The following is an 18559-nucleotide window of genomic DNA, read 5'->3' on the forward strand; positions in this document are numbered from 1 at the left end:
TGTGGCTCATTCAATTTCCTTAATTTATCCTTGAGTTTATTGCTGCTTTTGAAGTAGCTTTCTATTGCAATTCTCCATTCTTCCTCCGAAAAAAAGATACCATCAACTGCAAATGTGGCTCATTTTAATCTGTAATGGTGTAAAAAAAAAAAAGAGGGGAAAAAACTAACAATAATGCATGAAAACAGACAGGGAAACAAAAAACTAATTATTGGGTTAGACGACTAATTAGTCTAGATCGTTTCCGAAGACGGGAATAATTTGCTTTATTTTATGACAAATGCAGAAATAAAAAGAAAAAATCAGGACTGACTGTGATTAGTATGAATGGGACACAGAATGCAAGGAGGAAATAAAACTATAACAAAAACAGATCAAAACAAGGCCAAGCCCAAACTTTCAGCTCAGCATCGCCCCAGCCTACTGCTGCCTGGTTAGACTGCCCTAGGGCAGCCTGGGTTTTATTTCACGCAGAGCTGCAGTCACTCTGCACACATGGAACACGTTGGTGCAGTTACTCCTGCCATCAGGAAACGCCAGGATGACCATCCGTAATTGGCCACAACATGTGGAAAGGATTTGGCCAACAAGGGGGAAAAGAAAAGCAGCTACAGGACTCACAATGTCCAGCATCTGTGAAGAAAGAAGCACAGCTGCATTATTTTTCCTTACATGAGAAAACATCCTCTAGAAAAAGATTTCAGTGCTCAGATGGCAACCATGATGTGGGCCAGGACAGCTGGGCGTTATTTGTATGTTATTTCCCTGCACAGAAGCAGATAGAATGCCAGCAGTCCTGATATAAGAAACATCTGAAGCAACTCGAGGCTTTCTACTGCACATGCAGCATGCATGAAAAAACATCCAGAGGCTGGAAGTGCAGCTCCAGATTCAAGGGAAGAGATTTAGAAAAGAAGGGGCAGCCCACTTCATGGTGTTGCAGGGATTAAGTGAGAATATGACAGCAGTGGGAGAAAATGGGTGAATTCTTTCTCTCCATCATCCCCATTCGAGGTCCATGAAGAAAGAAGTTGGGTGGTTTACACCACAGAGTACTGCCAGCATCAGAAACAGCACCAGGAACCCGAAGCTCCTAATCCCTGGTCCTGCAGTCTGAACAAACGCCCCTTTTATTTTTACTTGATGCGTGCCTCAAATAGTAAGGAACCGAAACCACACAAAGCAGAAGGGAACAAGACTCGCAGTGAGAGTAATAAAAGGCACATGGACACATCAGCTCAGCCTACTGTTTCTGGTCACAAAAGCAGTGTCTAATCCATGTTAAAAAGATAAGTCCTAATAAGAAAGAAACTGTTTTAACCAGCTCCTAATTATTCAATATAGGAGAAAGCATAAACAGATGCCAGTGCTGCAGATCACTAGCAGCTATGGAATCTCATCAAGATGGAGACAGACACAAGATAATATAAGCTGCTGGCTGCAAATGTAGCTCCTAGCTACTAGAGTGGGGGCATTTTGTTCTACCATGCAAGGATAACAAATATTTAACACTCAGGAGCATTTGGGAGTTACAGAGGATCCTTTCCTCATTCTACAAATGAACAGGAAACAACACTCACTGCTTCCCAACCATGCTGCCCCTTTGATTCTCATCTTGTTTTAGAAAAGTCCTAAAGTCTTCTGCAGGTAAAATGCCCTCCTAGTATTACAGTGGGTTTGTCAGCTAGTGACACTCAAGTATCCCTGCTTCCATTAAAACCCTGCCAGGTGGTGAAGAAAAAGCCAACGTGAATAACAGAATGAAGGGAACCTTTTGAGCACAGCGTAGTGCAAATTAGAATTGTCATTACCTCCCTGGACTGTTCTGCCCTATGAAGGGTACTAGAGGTATCATATAAAAGAACATCACAGCTACTTCCCTTTCTCATTACCGGAGAAGACCAGGAGTGCTGTCACCTTGGAACACCTCCTTTTTATTCATCTGAACAAGATGTTTCCAAGGTGCTGCCATTGAGGCCTCCAAGAATCAAGGGAAAAATCTCTCAGAGCTGATTCTTAAGCATACATATGGAGTGAATCTGTGCTGCACCCAGGCTGCTGTGCATTCAGAAATATACTTGCCTTCAAGGCTGCCACTTCTCATACACACTAACAAAAATGTAAGGGATGTTCTAAGGCTGTCCTTGGGCATTTAGAAGTAACTCATCAGAAATCCCTTTGGATTGATCTTTTTCCACATTCACCACCTACACCCACTGCGTGCATGCAGTACGAGTGAGTTTTCTGGGCTCCAAATTATTCAACCTCCATGTATTAATTGCATAGAAAAGTGTGAGTTTCTAAATCAGCTCAAAATGTCACCCTCTCCAATATCTCACCCAGCTGAGTTTTATCATAGTTCTTCTATCACTGGATTAAATAACCCTGATCCACACAATGTCTGAATCGAGCATGAAGCTGCTAACTCCAAAATAACATCACTTCCCCTGGATGCAAAAGCTGTGCCACAAAAACCAGAGCTCTGTGTTTAATATAACCCACTCTCTAATCGGTACATCAAGAAAATAACCTCACTTTAACAGAAGAATTACTCTACATCCATTTTCTCAACACTCTGGAAAACAAACGTTTCAGTCGTCCTAAAGTTTCAGCAAGATCAAGACCATGCAGAATGCAAAAGGTTAAAAGGAACAATAAAGGAAACTGCCAATTGTAAGTGAATTATATTTGGCTTTGAAAGCTGAGCCACAGCTATATTATAAAAGGCATCTCTTTGCGTTGTTTACCATCACCCTGACTAATGCAGACCTTTTTTTTTGTTTTAAATAATCTCATGCAAATTAGACACACACTTCCTTCCAGTTGATTGCTATCTGCAAGGAATAATCTAACCGCAGAGGGTACTGAGCAAGGACTGAGCTGAGGAGAAGGATGCAAGGAAGCTGTCTTCACAGCCCTACAGAATGCAAACCTGTTCCCTTCCCCCAACCATCCATCTCATTCCTCTTCTGCACCACAGCCTTAGCAAAGAATTAGTCATAATTTTCACAAAGCCTTAAAATTTCCTTTCCAGGCTTCGGAGTGTTGATTTGAATTATCCAGTGCCCACGACTGTTTTGCATTCCAAGGTCCTCGCTGACCCTCCTTTGTGATTGCCACTGCTGCCTCTCCGTATTCAGGGATCACTCAGCCTCTGTAAATTGTAGTCAAACACAGAACCAGAGAATAAAATGGGTTGTCAAAACATCCACCTTTGGTACTGCACAAAAAGCCCCGCAGCCCAAGAACTTATGTCCTTTTATAATATCCACTGCTAGTTAATTTAAGGACCTTGTGTACATTAAAATATTTTTCCTCTTATAATCACTCTCAAGTAGAGGAGCACTGTTAGGCGCACTCTGCAGATGAGGAAGTGAAACATACAGCTATGAGAGGTGCTCCAAGGGCAGAACCAGACCTCTGGCATAGTCAGAAAGAAAAACTCAGGAGATGTGAGCCCAATAAATATAAATCCATCCTTCTCCATTCTCTGGACGAAACACAGCAGCATTTAACTGCAATGCAAAACCCTCGCATGAGCTTAACTAGATGAACTGTTAAGGTTTCTCATCTTCTCTGACACATCAGTGACAGCCCCTTTTCTTCCTTTCCCATCCACTGAGCCTGTATCTCTTTTCTCCTATTCTTCCTTGCTTTGCTCAATCCAGTAACTCATGCAAGATCTTCCCAAGCTAAAGGCAGCATTCGTTGCAGGGATAAAATTTGTGGTTAGGAAGAGAGAAAATATTCTGGTGGAAAGAATTAAACACTCCTTTTGTGTTTTTCCAGCTTTATTACCTCTCTGGCAGACGGCCCCAGAGCCATCATCACACCTCCCCTTCTGCAAAGACAAGCAAAGTGGGTTTCCTGTTGTTTGCCTCACATGTGCACACACTTTCTAGTCAGAAGAAAGCAACATAGATCTGGACAACTTGTTTAGTGACAGTAAACTATACAACCACACCAAGCTTGTGCACAGGGGCACGTGACTGAAAGGAAGAACCACTGCAGACATCTCGAAAAAAGCATTACGCTTCTGTTCCTGGAAGCCACCGTGTCAACCCTGCTCAGAAAGAACATGGACACATTTTAAAAGAATCATCATAAAAACCTTCTGGGATCTGATCCAGACTAATGATTCCACCTGTTCAGTCGGCTACATGCAGAGCTGTGTGACTCTCTTTGTGATGGGGTCCATTCTGTGCTCAGTTCAACACATTTCTTCAAGTCTGAAGGCACACTCTTTTGACCCTATCTGCTTTCTTCCACCATCGCTCATGGGGTTCTCATGAAGCCAAACCCAACCTAACACTGCAACATAACCTAAGGTCTCAGAAACATCACTGATTTCTTTTTCTCATCACATTGAGACCCTTTATTTGAATGTAAACATCCTACTGCTGCTCTTCCAACTGAAATACTGTGGATAGGAACCCAAACATCAAAGTGAAAATCAGTGGTGTCGATTGTTTGGTTAAAAAAAAAATGCAAAAAATAAAAACCATTTCAGAAGTTACTCAAAGGGCTTTGAATTCTTACAGCTTAATTCATCCCGGAGACTGCTAATTATGCAGTTCTAATCTTTAAGAAACATGATATACTTCTATTTAGAACTGATAAAGGTGCTCAGAGCTCAGTAACACAGCGCTACCGTAAGGAAGGAAAACCTGCCTGACAGTGCAGTGCTAAGAATTACAGCCAGCCGAGCAGGGAGGAAGAGGTTAAAACCAAAAAGTACGTTGGCATTACAAATATAAATAAATAAAGAAACCTGGCAGCAGTTTCTCTTCCTGACCAGGCTTTTTGGAGTCTATAATAAAATGAAGTGTAATGGAGGAGAGGAGGGCAATGTCAGAGGGTGAGGGTTTGGGAGAGAGGTTGTTAAGTATCTCCCTCTCCTCAGCTGTGTTTACTCCATTTACAGGACCCCAGGTGATTGATAGAGGAAAGAAAAGCAAGCAGATAGTAACCCCCCTCCGGGAGCATCAGTAAAGAGGATAACTCCCGACACCAGCCAGAGCCCCAAACTCTCCTTAGGCCACTTGTAATTAAAAGGACGGAGCAAGATATGCAAACCAGAGAAAAAGAAAAAGAGGAATTTTTTTATTTATTATTAACATTTTGTTGGAACAGTGGAGTGCAATAAGGACTCTCAGAGCAGTTAAAAGTCGTCGGGTGACCTGCAGACCCCTATTTCCCAGAGCCTTGTATAAAATTGAATTTTTTAAACATAAATTACACGTAATGACGACACTGTAAAAACTAACAGTAATGGAAAGCTGTGCTGTATTTCATTAGCCTGTATTATTCCATGCCACCTGATCCAGCCGGGCCTTGTTTATGAGTTAGTGTGTTAGCAGATGCCGATGGAAGCATTTGCTTCGACCTTGCTCTTCTCATTGGGGCATGAAATTACGACGGCAGCACCTTGATATTACAGCCATAAATACAGTAAACTGCAAATTTAAGCCAACGGCTCCTATTGTCTCCGAACATAAAGCTGATCGGTATTTATTTAAAAGGAGAACGAAAAAAAATATTATATATCACCTTGTTTATGGGTCCAGTCCCCCCCCCTCCCCTAATCTGCCTTATTCACTTGGTTAAATACTAAACAAACAAACTAAATCCTCCCTATTTTCTACTGATTAAATATTCTCATGAAATGAGTATTGTCTTCAGAAAACTGGATCAAAGTATTTTCACTCTGAATAAGAAAGGGCAACCTACTTGTGTGGCGTGTTTTGGAATGGAAAAAACTCAAACAAGTCCTACAACTTCTTCTCTTTTTTTTCTGTATAAGGGAAGTTCAAAATACATCATGAAAAAGTTGCGTCTGATCACTCATCCATGTTTGCGTGTAACATCTACGTGCACTCAGACAAGAGAAACGTGCTTCCTTCCAGTCGTTTCCTATTTAAAGATATCTCCCTAGTTAATACTATTTCCAATGGAGGAGGAAAGGTGTAGGAAAAAAAGACCACAACTTGCACAGAGATTAATAGGAGGATGAAAAGAATGTCCAGGTCTCCTCCAAGGCAGCAGACAGCAGAATGCCTCACTGTCCTATGGGCATTTGGGGTAAATACCCCTGTTCACTGACAATGCACCCACTGAAATTCATTAAGAGGAAAAAAAATCAAACACAAAGGCAAAAGGACACTGTGCCATCACAAAGTATATCACAGCACAAATCGTAGCATTATACACCAGTGCAAAATGTATTTCCCTGCTGGTTTCAAGGCAGGGAAGAGACTGCTCCACTTGCAGTAAGGTCAGGACTTCCTCTTCTAAGCAAAGAAAGCTCCTTGCTCATATGAAGTATGCTATCTCTGCTCCACCCAGCAAAACAAAAAGGAAGGGATACCTCAAGTAAAAGCTCCCAATACTGTGCTGTGTATTTCAGTGACTGAAGCACCAGGAGGAGAGCAGGAGGAACACCACCCAGGACTCTGAAATGCAGAAGTCCTAATAGATGCAGTATTACCACAGCCTTAACAGGATTTGGACGCCTCATTTTTGAATTAATCTACAGCAAATCTCCAGCTAGCAGCCCGCATAATTCAGCAGGCACAGTTTTTGCTTCACACAAAGTTCAAACTACAAAAAGGGCAGCCAGCAACACGACTCTAAATCAAACAGGACATGCCTCAGAAAGCTGAAGTGCAGCACCAGAAGCTTCGTTACAAAGCCTGGCTACCTTGCTGTGCAACCAGGCTATGCAAGGACACAGTGAGACCTCAGTCTTGGGGATCTCTTCCTCAATCATCGTCTGTGTTACACAGGCATTCTAAGAATACCACGATCAGTAAAATAAAATCATCATCCTCAGGTGTCTTTCCTGCAGACTTCCCTTGCTGCTGTCACACACAAGAAGAAGAACAGTATCTGATAGAAAATCTCTTTCAATTGGACATTGGTGGAATATATCAGCACCTGCCTGTGACACACCGTGATGAAGAGGCAACACGTGGCTGCGCTGGAAGTCAACACTGTAAGACAGGAATGCAGGACATCCCATTCAGCCAGCACCTGATGTGAGAATGCTTCCTGGGCAACAAAAACTCATGCGTACTTTAAATTATTTCAAATGAATATATTCCTGGGGTTTGAAGGCTTTGAAGACTCTATGCCAAGATGCCAGTTCCCAGGTAATTTATCAGGAATGGAACATAACCAAGGCTCGATCATGAGTTTAGAAGAAGTCTGCAGAGGGCTGAATATCCAGATAATGAAAGAGATGCTACTTCAGTAAGCATAGAGCTGCCATAATTTGCTGCCACTGCTGACAACCTCCCTAGAAATAAAGCTATGCATTCTGAGAAACCAAACATCAGATACACCAAATGCACAAGTTTCCAAGCATACCCCAACCTGTGACCTGCAAATACTTGCTGTTATTCCTACAGAGAAACAAGTCTCGTGGTGACACTTCTGATCTTCACTACCAGGATCATGATACTCCTCAGTGCCCCAGGAGGCACTCACTGTGCCAGCAGGCAGCCAAGCCCCAAACACTCAACAGTCTACATGAATGAGAGACTGGCAGGGATGAAATAAAGGAGGGCATGCATAAAGGAAGCAACTTACCAAAGTCCACAGCAGGTCTAAGAAATTTTGTTTTCATTGTGGTGAAAAATATAACAAAAATGTTCTAGGAATGTGAAAAAGATACTGAATTCCTCTACAGGTTCATTTACAAGAGCAGAGCAGTTTGGATCACTGCATATAACTTCAAAAATCTAATAGCTGGACTTCATTACCACAGGTTTTAAAAAGAGTTATCTCAGAGAACGTTTGTGCTTCATATACTTTCACTTAATGTGTAGGAAAAATATTTTGTTAAACAGCTTGTTGAGCAATAGCAACAAAATGATCAGCCTTTGGCTACTCTTTGATCTGTGATAATATCTTTAGGATCTTTTAAAGAATAAGACAATGGTTGTCCTCAATTCAGGTGCAATGTAAGAGGTGCCTTCAGAACTCTGATTTTACACTGCATTTCCACCTCAGATGAAACAACCTGAACTAGCATGACATGAGAATTCTGGCACTGAAGTAGAAGGATCTGCAGTCAGCCAGCTGCAGCCCAACACATCTGTTATAAACGCAGCAGAAAAGAAGCAGGACAGCCAGAGGTATGAGCCAAATATGGCCCATGACGGATCTGACCGAGCAAACTGGATCTAATGTGGAACAACTCCTGACCAGAAGCCACTGCTGATTTGTTATTACTGGAACAGGCTGGTGTGAAATTCTAGAACCAGACTCCTTTTTTCCCCTCCAACTCAAAAGAACTTTCAAAAGAAAGGAACTGTGTAGAAAAAAAAAAGCAATTTCAAGCCATTCTAAGGAACTCTTTAACCAGATTTGTCAGGATATCCAAAGGATGAGCTGATTCACAAGAATGAGAAAGTCATCCTCATGCACCATCCCCAGTTCTGTATTTACTTTGGAATTACACAGTAGGAAGAGCATCTGCACATCAGACAATGCCCATCCAAGGGCTACCTGCAGACTAAGGACTACCTGCAAAGTAAAGAGCAACTTGCCTTGATGTTGTTTACTTCTCGTTTTAATTTTAAAACTTGAGAAAGGAAAAGAACGAGCCAGTTCATCTCAAATGATCACATGAACTATCACATTAAGTGCACGCTTAATGAACTTCTAGCTTCTGAAGAATGGGTGGAAACACGGAGTATGCAGCACAGCAGTGCTGCCCTGCCCTCTCAAAGCACTGCTGTAGGGAGCACTGAGAACAGCTGGATGTCTAGGAAAGCTGGAAAATCTTTGCAAGCTGGAATGGGAAAAGACATGGAAATAAAAAGAAAGGAACACAGAACAAGCAGCCATGAACACAGGAATCTAAGTGCTTTTTCTGACATGCTTTCTCACGACCTTACAAAGTGACTTTGTTCCTCCAGCCCAGTTCCTATGAAGCAGAATCAATGTCAGACGCCTAGGAGTCAAACATTGCCGCACGGAGAAGATAAGCTCTATTAAGAAAAACACATCTAAGTACTCTATATTTGATTATTACGGCACAAACGTTTCAGGTAAATCCGGTTTACATTTCCCCAAGAAAGACAGAGACACCCGTACACTATTTTAAAAGGCACGTCAGCAAGTATTCATTACAGATTATAAATCACCCTTGTTCTTCTTTCTTTTGTTTTAGAGAAATTTTTTACATGCCATTAAAATATTGTTTGCTGAACACTACTACAAAGCTAGCCACCTGTAAAATTAAAGGCTGACGCTGCCAATAAGCGTTGAAATACCTTCTGTTTAAAAGGCAAACCTGCTTTGTAATTTTTAACACAACTGTATAAATATTCCTCCACCCACCCTGCACAATTTTGTTGGTTACATTGCATCCATTTGGACACAACAACCATCTATGTCACCACACAGGATGTTAACCTTGGGTGGAGAAGAAAGAAACAATAGCAAATGAACTTTCAAGAAACCAAGATTACACATCCAGGCAGGGACCTTCAGGATAAAAGACGAGCGAAGACAAAAAACATTAGGGGACAAGTCAACAAAACAGCAGAATGGTTCCAGAAGATCATTTTTCATCTTTTGGATTGTTTGTCGCTGTTTTTTTTCTCCCTGTGTGCCTTCAGCAGCTCTGGAGAAAATGAAAGGAGTCTGCATAAAACGCCCAGAGGACGACGGCTGCTAACAATACTAAAAATAACGAGGGCGAGTGGTGGAAAAACTATGGTGACCACACACGGAGAACTGGAGAGGTAAGGTACAACAGGAGTTTCATCATTGCTCCCTCAGGACATGCAGAGAACATCCTAACCGCTTCTGGTTCTCTAGGGTTCCGATTACCATGCCAAACACACCTCCAGAGTTTCCTTATTAGTATAATAAAAAGCCTCTACACATTTGGGTTCTATTCCCAGCCTTGCTATTGACCTTGCATAGGTCACTTAACCTCCATCTGCCTCAGTTTCTACGTATGTAAAACACGAATGATGTTACACAAAATCCTTTGCAGAACGTTTGAGACTGACGTGATGATTATCAGGTACAAAACATAACCAGTGGTACTGAGAATCTGTACATACAGTATATGCATCTGAGTCAAGGTAAAGCATGTGCAGCAACTAATCTATTCAAGTAAGAAGTTTAGCCTTTTTTTGTGTGCGTGCTTGATCACCTTTGGTGACACTTCTGGATTTCTAACTCATATCAAAACCACACAAGATCCAAATCTTTGCTGTGCTTTGACTAGGAGCAAGATACAAGGTACTCTGGTCTCCTTTTGAGCAAGCACTGCCCTCAAAATCCAGTTATATGGGCTGAATGTTCAAAATGGAAATCCCAAACTGCATCATCTGAGCGCTGCTGTCTTCCAGGGCCTCAACAAGTTCCGGCCCAGGAGTTAAAACAGGAGTGGCTCACAGAGAAGGTGGAGGAAGGATTAAGAAACATGTATAGGCATGTTGCTGCAACATAAGGCAAGCCAGATCAGTAGGTGAGGCAGCACCAGCAGCAAGAAGCTTGTAACATCAGCTCACATGTGTGAGGGAAGATGTTTGAGTTCCAGGGCCAGGAAATAGCCCCTATGCAAAGGAATCACCTCAGAGATAGAACTGGGTGAGGGGCAGGGCTCAGAGCAGCCTCCAGCAGGGAGCCCCACGCTCCCCCATGCCAGGCCCACCAGGCAGAACAGCTCATCATCCATTGCACCAGCACAGTAGATAAAGTTCATCAAAAGGACTCCGATTTCCTCCTTGGTTTTCTTTTAGTGCTAATCTCACCTGTCTCAGGTGGCCTCCTATGGAATGAGCTCTGCTTTTCTGCTGCAATACTTGGGAGTGGGGAGGCCCTGACTCCTGCCAACTGGGCAAGAGCAGCTTGCAGGCTGAGCTACTAAATCCCACCTTTGGGTACCTGCAGTGCACATGCAGGCAGCCCCAGCTCCTGGGATGCACACACACACACACACACACACACACACACACACACACTGTACCCGACACTGAGCTCACACCTCACAAACAAATTATTTAACTACTCTATCCCCCAAGGAAGACGGTGATCATTTCAGATGCAGCTCCCTGCTCGTCTCTCACATACACGCAACGACCTGATAGGTTAAATGCTGCCATTTAATTACAGTAATGGAAGCTGCTATTTTTTGGTTCCCTTGAATTCTCTCTCGCTCTCCTTTTTAAACGCACACAGAATCATCTTTTAAACATGCATTTTATATTTCTGAGTTTAACAGCTGCATTCTCCTGCTCACTTGAAGTGTGGGAGCAATGATTTTCTGATGTTCTTCTCTGAGCAACTCACCTTTTTAAACACTGCTCACAAAGGAATTCAGGCTGGGAGCTGCTGCAGGAAGGGATGCATTCAAGCACCACAGAGGCCAGGCTGCCTCCATTTACTTGTGTGGTTTGGGTCAGCTTTGTTGAACCCAACTAATTCAACCCCTGCCCCCAAAGCAGCTGAGGATATACACAACAGTGCCCTGAGTAACTGTACTGACAATGCCATAGGCATCAGTAGTACATCACAGAGCGTGACACAGCATGGCAGTCAGGATTACCACACACCTAACTGTTCCTAACACCTCTGAATCAGTTTCCCCATCCAGCATGGTGATGGCACTTTGCTTCCCACCCAAGTTTGGAGTTTGCAAATTGTAAAGGTCCAACCAAGAAGAGCAAATGTAAATAGAAGAACATGAGATGCATCTCATCATCTTGCCATTCCACAAAAGGTGGATGGCTTCATCAGTCAGTGTTTGGAGAGTACTCTGAATTTGCACAGCAGTATACAAATATGAACGACATATTTGTTAAATTCTTGTTTTGTTTTCTCCCCAGTGATTTCAGGGGGGGGGGGGGAGCTGCAGGCGGCCATGGACTATAGACAGCTTTATGGTGAGGAACACACAACATACATTACACAAGATTTTACATTTTGTATTGCATGGCAGTTCGAAAAACAATCTAGAAGCAAAGCATAAGTAATTCCAAGTAAAAATAAATCCTTATCTATGCTAAGGCCACAACACTCCTAGAAAAATACCCATACTACACCTGTTCTCAACTTCATTTGTCCTCTAAATGAGAAAAGCTTATTTATTTGCTCCGTAGCAGCTGGCTCACGATCAGCCAGCCACCCATGCAGGGATATTGCCCATCTTCATTCCCTGGTACAGATATCCACTGGTGTCTCTTAAGGATGGAATCTTAAAAGGTGAGGCAAGGCAGAGACAAAGGCAAATTTAATTTTATCACCATAAAAAGAGGACATTTCCACATGGGCAGCAAGGACATGAATATCATGTGTATGCGGGGGCAGGGAGGGGATTATAAACGCATTTTTGGCGAAATTCAATAAAGCTGATTCCACTGCATAAGGTCAGCAATTTACTTTTAAAAAATGATATGATTGCAACTTTTAATATAACCCATGTATTTGCTGCAAGATGCTCTAGAAGATTGTGTAATGTAACCACCCGACCTCTCCACAGGAGCAGAGATCACCCCATTTACCCTTTATTGTCTTGCTAAAAGCAATGCACATTTGCACAGAATGACAAAGTCAACAGCTTTTACTTAAGAGAGCCTCAGATTTCATTGAGAATGAATTCTCTGCTCTCCCCCTATGGGAGCTTAGTCTCGCCTGGACTCATCAGAAAGGATAGGGAAGAATGAACCGAAGACTAAATTCTCCTTTTAGCTAAGGAAAGAATGATTGCTTTCCAAATTAGAATTAAGAGGGAACAGTGTGTAGCAGAAAAGTAAATAATAGGATTTCATGTTTGTGTGCATCCAAGACCCAGTGTTTTAAACACAGCAGAAATGTTGTCTACGAGATCCTAGAGAATTATCTCATGCACGAACTTCTTTTATCTTTCCTGGCATGAAAGTATCATTAGGTCTGAGATGGATTTCAGCAGAAGAGCAACACAGATTAACCTAATTACACTCCACTCCTTGTTTTAGCCCCAAGAGAGAAGGCTGTCTCTTCCGACTTACAATACCAGGTTCATTCACAGAGCAGATCAGGAACTGAATTCCTTTACTTGCTCCAGGAAGACTGTGGGGGAAACCCTGGGCTGGATGACCATGAAGAGCAAATTCCCTCTGTAACAAAAATATTTTTATACAAACAAAAACTAGATTTCTTCATTTGTCTCAAGGTGAAGCTTGCTGCAAAGGTCAAAGCTGCAGGGCTGGATTAGGATTGCACGCAATGTGCCCAAGCCTTGACATCCTGACATTCTCAAGTTTCTCAAGAGGGGACATTCTCCCCCCAATACGACCCTGATGGAAGTAAATTCTCTGTAAAGTGTAATTCCTACTGCAGCAAGCAGCTTCAACAATCACACACGCTACAGCATCAACGATTAAAAAACAAGCATATAAGAAACCCGTTTATAAACATAGTTAAAACATATCTAACTGCCACTGATGCAAAAGTGGTAATTAACTCCATTTCACAGGTGGGCAAGCTGAGAACAAGCATCTTACCCAAAGCCAAAGATGTCATCTATCCTCAAATCTTCCATGTCTGCTTTTAGATTGCAGCTACAAAGATGATTTTCTTTTGGCATTCTACATTTATTTTCACTTGAAAACATGATAAAGAATGTATTAATCTACAAACTGGACTCAGAAACTGGTTCCTTTTTGCCCACTACCAAGGCTAACTATTCCAGGACTCAGAATATAGCTGACTACTTTAGCATCATCTTCCAGAATAGACCTCAACCCACTCTGCTGTAATCATATTGGTTTTGAAATGCTACCAGGAATGGAAATATTATTTTGACAGTAAACAAGACAAATATGACTCAAAACACACTCATGGAGCAATAGAAGTTAATTTTGCAAAGCCATTTTTAACAGCTCTTCTGCATTACGTAGTTACTGTCAGATCGCCAAGTGGAGAGACACTATTAAACCCATGACATTCTAATTATTTTTTAAAATTAAGCCTACAACCGGTATTTTGGAGCATATGCAATTTTCCATGAACCAAAACAGTCCGTTCCAATTTATCAATAATTTTCAAGCTACAAAAACACATCAAAGGTGACTCTGGACTCTATGCTGGAATCACAGGGAATTTCCACGGCCCAAGAGAAACAGAAGATGTAGCACACTGTTTATCTAATGCAATCTGAATGAATCACCTCTCTTGTTCAGTGGAGTATATATCTAAATGGTTAAAGATCACCGTAGGATGAGCCTGAAGTGAAAGAGAGAGATGTTACTATTAATGCGACTTCTACCCTTTGTTACTGAGCACACAAATGTGCACTTACAGGACATGGAATTTGAGCATCTCTCTTCAAATGGCTTCTTCACAACACCATTAACATCAAAGGAGTCCCTCTTGTAATGTACCTCCTCAATCCTCCACATAAGAAACCAAAGAAAAAGCACTAATATTTCCACGTTTCCAATATTAAATAGCAGGGCTTCAATCGAAGCCCTTCGAAACAATCTTGTTTAAAGCAATACAGTGTGCAGACTGGGAGGCCTTGAGTTTTCCCTGGCTTTTCTTTGCCCTCCAACCAGGCCCAAACCAAACTTCTTCCCATCCTGCTCATCAGCTTACTAACAGAGGTCACAGCCAGCATGTTCACACTGAACCAACATAGACAGTGTGAGATGACAAGGCTCTCCTGTAGCAATGATGATGTCTTCTCCTGCTGGTGAAAAGCATTTCTACAAAGAATTTCTTAGTTCCAAGTAGATCTAACTAACCAACTTCCAGCACAGCATTCTTTCATACAGAAAGTGTTCCTTCAAAGCAACCCAAACTCTTCCAGAGAAAAGTAACTATTTTATTACCATTCAAATAAACATTTTTTTGGAATATTTTAATCATAATATGATGCATATTATATCATTATATCAATCTCTTATTATCAGCTACAATATAAGTGGCTCGAGCCTAATCGATACAGACTGATCTGATGGATCAATAGGATTTCATTAGATAAAAGTCTGGTATTTTAAATGCTAGTATGTTAATATTAAAACAGATTACAAAACTGAGAATTTACAGTGGAGTAGAAATGTATTGTTCAACCTTGTTTCTAGATCCTATTGAGCCATGAAAAAACAATTGTTATAAAACAATGAAACGTACACTGAGTACAATGTTCTTCTAAAATAACAAACTCATTTGTAAGCAAGTAGAGTTTCTATCAACACACAGATGCACACATTTTTCTTAATCATCTGGCTATTCTAAACACTACCAGGTTGCAAACAGAAAGGACTGGCTTCCTTTGTACTCACTGCCATACTGATAGTTATGCCTAAACCTGCAGTGGGTGTTTTTCCACCCTCTTTTGAATCACTAATGACTGGGACAAGTCACAGTTGAGATCCAAACCAATTTCTCCACATGGTTATGTACCAAATACCTTCCTTCTTACAATGTTCCTTCCAGATCTTGAGGAATAGCAGTAATGGCTTTCTATCCATTACAAACATCTTCCAAAAACCCTGTCAACTCCAAAGAATCAGTGTATCTGATTCTCCAGGACATCTTCAGGTGGATCCCTTGATCCCATTTTGCTACCATTCTCAATGCAGCTCTCGGCACACAAGCCAAGGAAATCTGTAGAGTTCATGACGAGTTTGGATAACACAAGTAAAACTGACAGAGGGGAAAGAGGCAGCAAGATGAATAGGCTGGTTCTGAAGAGCAGGTGACAGATACGCACACAGAAGACTGGCAGGACATCTCCTGATGGATAGAGATTCTCAATCACTTTTCAGGAGGAAGGCAACTAATACAAAATACACCACTGTGGCACTTGGTTTTGGATCATGAGCACATTTGTTCTTCCAGATTATGAAACTCCAGCAGTGCAAATCTTCCTTGTATGTTGAACACTACCAGCACCGAACAGGCACATTCAAGTACCAGAAACAGAAGTGACAACCAATAATGTATATTCAGATAGGAACGTAGTGAGTTTGTTATCATGGGAAGCAATCATTCTTTCACTCTTCATTCTCTGGGTCTCTAACAAGATCCTTTCGGATACAAACAATTATGCAGGGCTGTATTGATCCATAGCTTGCATGGGTGGCACATAGAGAGCACACTGGTAGCAAGATCAGGTATAGGACACATTTTTCTTTAACTAGCCATAATATATAAATTATATTAGCTGTCTTCCGAAGTCATAAACAGAGGCATAAACACTCTTAGTAATAATATATCTCATAGTGCTTTTGAAGAATCTCGGTAAATTCAAGATGACTTAGACAAAGAATTCTTCATTTTCTCTCCTAAAAACAGTGTAGTGATGCTCAGCAGCCACTGTCCTCTACCCCAGAGGTGGCTGCTTTTCAGCACAAAGCACAGTGAGGTGTAGATAACCCTAAGCACATCATCAAATGTACTTGATGCAAATAGCTACAAAGTTTCAGTGGTTAATGGGTACAACGTGCTCCAGGATCCTTAAATGAAAAGCATTATGAAAATGCAGAATGCTCTTTGACTTCCCTCTAACCTGTACAGTCATTTTTGTACATCCAACACAAGCTGTTAGACTTCCTCTATGCTACTTGAACACCTGTTCCAAACTCCTTTAGTAATCAGAAAGCATACACTCCCCAGTTCTACCAATGAAGGAGCTTTGCTCTCATTCTGCACCAACGCAGGTTGTTCTGGATGCTTACATTTACTAAGTACATTCTTGCCATTTTTTTCTGAATTCCAGCTCTCACTTGCAGCTTTGCACGTGCAGGTGATGAGGTCCACGCAGGCACTGGCACAGAACACTCAGCAGACAGCTAGAGGAAGAGCTACCCTACCTGCACATACAAAACAGGACAAGTGCTCACTCACACAATCAGCTGTGCAGTTAAGTCAGGCCTTCATTCCATTTCTTTGCCGTCTTTTAAATCCATATCCTGCCAGCATGTTAGAAGAGAAGGACGAGTCACCTAGCATTCCTTTAATACTTTGCACTTCGGGCCTAATCACACATTCTTTTATTAAAACTGGCCATTTCTAGGGAAGCATAAGCTTTGGAGGGCCATAGCTAGTCAGTCCAAATAGGGATCTTGACAACACAGGTTATTAACTACATTTTTTTTTTGCATGAATTGCCACTGGACTCTATCTGCTTGCATTATAGAAAAATCTCTGTAAAAACTGTTTGAGCTTCGCTAAGACATGTTAAAGAATTAATTACAAAGTAAAGCTGAAGGAGAAAATTAATTTTGGAAACACAAGAGGTTACTTTTCTTTTCCTCCCTTTTCTGGAAGTGGGGGAGGAAAGGCAGTTATTTTCATCTTCATACGGGGGGCAGAAGCTGGGAGCTGCCCAGTCGATAACCTGGCCATCAGAACAAGGTTTGTAATTAAAAGGTCAGCGACCTGGAAAGCTAGGGCCTCACTCTCAGGGCTTCTCAGTAATGACGATGCTATTAAATTAAGACTGTTATGAAATCAATGCTAAAAAAGCTTTCATGGTAACGAGATTCCATTCAAGGACATGCAAACTGCCTCATGAAATGGACTTAAATTATAAAAAAGAAAAGTAATAAAAGAGGGTTAAATTGAAATGTGCTGAAGAATTTACTTCCTTTAAAGCCCTCCAGCAGCAGACTGTGCCCCCTTCGCTCAGGTCGTCAAGGTGATCCACTTTGGTTTCTTTGGCAAAGATGGAGTTCAACTTCCAAGAGTGCAGACTACAGAAAGAAGAAAATTCACTTGGTTTTCTACTTGGTTTTCTGGGGCTGATGGCCTTTCTTTCAGGGGAGTCAAGTTATCTTTGAGCTCTCGCTGGGATGGGGTGTGTGCAGTTAAATTATTTATTCATCTCTTCAGAAATCACCACAGCTGACCCCGAGGCACTGCAAAAATCTGTGCAAGACCCACACAAAAACGTTGTGCACAAATTCTTTTCCTATGTGCGCAAGTAACGAAACAGATTAATAGTCAGCCTACCAGTAAGAGGGCAATAATCCCAGCAGCCTCCAACACATCCCACCAAGCAAGACTTTGACAAGCAAGAGTTCTGTACATATATACACATAAAAAAGAGTAAACCTGGTAGCACGTCTCCTCAAAACTGCTCAGCCTTCCAAGCGGACTCTTTCCCAACCAATTTAACTCCACAAAGATACATTTACTTCTCCTTGCTGCAATTCCACTCACCTGTAACTCATTTCTGAGCTCCTTGTGTGCTTTTTGCCACAATCCCACACCAGGAAGGCACAGCTGTACTCACTTTACAAATGAAGAGAGCCAGCGACCAAGGCAAAAATGCTTCATCCAAGGCTACATAAGAAGTTACAACCTAGCAGTTATTCCTCTCTCTGGCCCACAAGACCTGCACCCCAAATAAAGGCCCTCCATGTGCTTTATGCACTTCCACCCTGACTGTCTTGCCAGAAGTTACAGATTTGGAATACACAAAATTAACAAGCCACAGGAGTTAGTGGATGGGTAGCTGAGCAATACAGGACATCTGAGGCACAACAGTTAGATGACAGACACATTTCCACAAGGGTTTAAGCCCCACATGTTGTCTAATTATTCC

General features: G+C 41.8%; 1 protein-coding gene across 2 annotated transcripts in view; it reads right to left on the reverse strand.

Moving 5' to 3' along the window:
- Positions 1–18559, reverse strand: part of PEX14 (peroxisomal biogenesis factor 14) — a 70646-nt gene that overhangs the window by 17235 nt on the left and 34852 nt on the right. The gene's annotated exons all lie outside the window — the stretch shown is intronic.

This window comes from Coturnix japonica, chromosome 9 (genome assembly GCF_054131305.1).
Source record: "Coturnix japonica strain WE chromosome 9, WE-NBRP24, whole genome shotgun sequence".
NCBI lineage: Eukaryota > Metazoa > Chordata > Aves > Galliformes > Phasianidae > Coturnix > Coturnix japonica.